The sequence below is a fragment of the Elephantulus edwardii genome, unplaced genomic scaffold (genome assembly GCF_000299155.1).
Source record: "Elephantulus edwardii isolate Elephantulus edwardi_28Jun2011 unplaced genomic scaffold, EleEdw1.0 scaffold00195, whole genome shotgun sequence".
Classification (NCBI taxonomy): domain Eukaryota; kingdom Metazoa; phylum Chordata; class Mammalia; order Macroscelidea; family Macroscelididae; genus Elephantulus; species Elephantulus edwardii.
The window spans coordinates 1,085,499-1,089,468 of NW_006399945.1; the positions used below are offsets into that span (position 1 = coordinate 1,085,499).

At 36.7% G+C, this 3,970-nt stretch overlaps 1 pseudogene; it reads left to right on the forward strand.

Annotated features, from left to right (window-relative positions):
• Positions 1–1,940: 1,940 nt before the first annotated feature.
• Positions 1,941–2,711, forward strand: LOC102861116 (annotated as a pseudogene).
• Positions 2,712–3,970: the final 1,259 nt, after the last annotated feature.

The following is a 3,970-nucleotide window of genomic DNA, read 5'->3' on the forward strand; positions in this document are numbered from 1 at the left end:
ACTCTAATAGGTGGAGACTTCAATACACCACTTTCAAGAAAAGATAGAACTTCCATAAAGAAACTAGACAAAGATGCTAAAGAACTGAACAACACAATAAACTAATTTGATCTCATAGATATTCATAAGCTAATGCACCCCAAAAAAGCACTTTATAACTTCTCCAATGTGCATGAAAAGTTCTCCAGAACAGATCACATTTTAGGTCACAAGGTACGCATCAAAAAATTAAAAAAACATAGAAATAATATAAAGTATCTTCTCAGCCCACAATGCTGCAAAATTAGAAATTAACAACAAGAGGATAAAGGAGGGAAAAACCATACATTTCGAAGCTGAACAACACCTTGCTTGAACATGACTGGGTAGTAGAAGAAATAAAAAATGAAATTAAATGCACACCTATGTTTATTGTGGCGTTCTTCACAATAGCAAAGAGGTGGGAATAACCTAAGTGCCCATCAACAAACGAATGTATAGAGAAGCTGTGGTATATTCATACAATGGAATACTATGCTGCACTGAAAAACAAGGAACTCATGAAATATTATGCAAAATGGGTGACCTTGGAGGACATTATGCTGAATGAAATATCTCAGTCACAAAAGGACAAATATTGCATGGTGCCACTGTTGTAGAATGGCACTGACATCAGGGTTGGGGTAAAACTGAGAAAAACTGGATAAATGATATATACTGCATTGAAACAGATGAGGGAGAGAACAGTTTAAAAGTGATATATGATAGGGTATTACTGTTATCACAAAAGTCCAGAATTAAGGTTGCATAGTGGAGTGTACTTGGTGCAGTGGGGGAGAGGGGTGTGTGTGTGGGAGGGGTATTCTATACCAATGAAAGAATTTTTCTTTTACTTTTCAAAGAGAGGAGCGTACTGGGGGGGGAGGGGTATAGGCAGGGAGAAAAGTGCAACAATGAATGAATGGAAATCCAAAATCTCTGTAAATGTTCATTAAAATTAATAAAATTTTAAAAAAATTTAAAATGAAATTAAAAATGACAATGAAAACACCACTTACTAAAACCTCTTGGAAACAGCCAAAGCCATAATCAGAGGTCAACTTACAGCAATAAGCAAACACATCAAAAGGCAAGAAAAAATGATCATTGACTCTCTAACCCATCATCTCCAACAAATTGAAAAACAACAGCAAGAAAACCTGACACCCTCTAAAAAAACTGAAATTTTAACAATTAAGGCAGAAATAAATGAAAGAGAAAACAGAAAAACAATTGAAACTATCAAGAAAACTAGAAGTTGGTTCTTTGAAAAGGTCAATAAAATTGAGAGATCCTTAGCAGAACAAACAAAGGAAAAAAACAAAGAATCCAAATAAAAGAGGAAATGGGCAATGTCACAACAGAACAAACTAAAAAAGGCTAGCAATGAAATATTATGGAAAAACTATACTCAAACAACTATGAAAACCTAGAGGAAATGGACAAATACTTAGAAATTCACAACCTACCCAAACTGACACAAACAGAAATTGAACACCTGAACAGACCCATTACAAAAGAAGAACTGAGGGTCAACTATGCATCAGTTCAGACTTGATGGCAAACAACAACCATAGTTGCTTCTGGGGATAGAAAAGTACTGAGTACCTAAGGGAAAACTTGTAATGAGTAAATTTTTCGCTGTTAACATTTTTGTTGTTTTAAATATTTATACCCTGTGCTCCGATGACTTAATGTTTTACTGCAGCTGCCAACACATAGTTTCGGTCCACCAGCTGCTCTGAAGAAGAAAGATTAGACATCTCCTACCATGTGATTTACAGCCTCTGAAAACCCACTGGAGGGTCATCTCTTAAGTTGTGTCTTAATAGCATGTAACAACAGCAGCAACATGTATATTAACTATTTTAAAAGTGAATATTCTTTGCTTCCTTCTCACACACGCTCACACCCAGCCTGAGATGGCAGAGGCGACGACGGCGGCAGGGGATTCCGATTGCTGGGAGGCGGGCACGTTCTCGGTGGAGGCTCCAGTGCGGAAGGTGTGGGGCGGTGGCACCGCCAGCGGGGACCGCTGAGAAGGGGAGGATGAGGACGAAGACATCAAGGATAACTGGGATGATGATGATGAAGAAGAAGAAACTGAAGAAAAACCAGAAGTACATATTGCAGAAAAGGAAAAAAATAGCAGAAAAGATTAAGAAAAGGAACAGCAACAAAAGAAAAGACAAGAAGACATTAAAAAGAGGCTAGAAGAACCTGAAGAGCCTAAAATGCTAACACCAGAAGAACAATTAGCAGATAAACTTTGACTAAAGAAATTACAGGAAGAGGCAGATCTGGAATTAGCAAAAGAGACTTTCGGTGTTAATAGTACAGTTTATGGAATAGATGCTATGAACCCATCTTCAACAGATGACTTCACAGAGTTTGGAAAATTACTAAAAGATAAAATTACACAATATGGAAAGTCACTATATTATACCAGCTTTTTAGAAGCCTTAGTTCGAGATGTGTGTATTTCATTGGAAACTGATGACTTGAAAAACATTACCAATTCATGGACTGTGCCTTGCAGTGAAAAACAGAAGCAAGAAAAGCAAAGCAAAGCCAAAAAGAAGAAGAAAGGTGTGGTTCCTGGAGGGGGATTAAAATCTACCATGAAAGATGATCTGGCAGACTATGGTGGTTATGATGGAGGATATGTACAAGACTATGAAGACTTCATGTGACGAAGTTTTATCTTCTACTGGTGTCTTCTTTCTGTTGCCCACTGTCCCTACAACATGTAGCACAACTTCCTTTCCTTTCAGTTCTGCCAAATGCTACAATCAGAAGTGCAGTATCTTTGTGCTGGTTATTTAACCCGTTGTCTCTTAGGTGCTAATGTGCGAATGAGGGAACTTGGATCTTGCTGCCAAGGGGTTAAAATTGGGAACCTCAGTTGCTACTAAATCATAGTTTTTTAAAAATCCTAATAATGTTGTCATTGTTGCTATCTGACTCTATAGCAGCAGTTACTAAATTGGAAACAAACTTGCAACATGAAAAAAAAATGTGTAGTATTTACCAGCACCATTCAGTAATACAGCCTTAACCATACCTCCTCGAACTACTTCATAACTTGTCAAGAAAAGCAATTTGCAGCAAGGGCATGTGGTGTGCACCTAGTATTAAAATTGCTTTGTCTTAAATTGAGTGTGAGGATATTAAACATATATTGTGAAGAAGACTGCTTTCTCAGAGTGAAGATACTGCGGTTGAAAATCAATAGTTTGAAACTTTAAAATTAGATGACCAAAACCCTCCAACTTCGAAAACAAAGATAGTAAACTTCTCCATTATTGCATTTCAAGTTGTGGAAACTCTTGAATGCAAGACTGTCTATATTTATCAGAATGTTTCTACTACTGGAGTGCCTGGTTTAAATGTGTGTGAGAAACAAAATCTCCTTTGTTCTCCTAGGCTGCAGTGGAACCACTTTAACAGGGTTTTGGCATTTCCTTTCCTTTATGCTCAGTGAACTGCACCAGTTAACTACAGTTTGGTAAATTGTTATGTTAACAATTATGACATCTGCAATGTTTTATAAAGCAACTATTTTAATAAAATCACTATTGTGAGGACTTAAAAAAATAAAAGTGAATATTCCTTAAAAAATTAGTTGTAAATTAATATACCCTTTCACCTCTTTCAAGAATTTATCTTTTGGGGAGCTCTGGTGGCTTACTGGCAAGGAGCTGCAACTACAATTCCAGAGGCGCACAGTTCAAATCCACCAGATGCTCTGCCAGGGAAGGAGGGGCAGTCTCCTCCTGTACCAGTCAGATCTGATTTGACGGTACACTCACACAAAAATAATAAAATTTTTAAAAAAAATTTTTTTTTAAAAAAAGAATTTCTCTTTTACAGGGCAATGGTAAGCATAATTCAATGAGACTTAATCTTATAAAACAATGTATGGGAATTATTGTATGAAACTGAAAAAAGG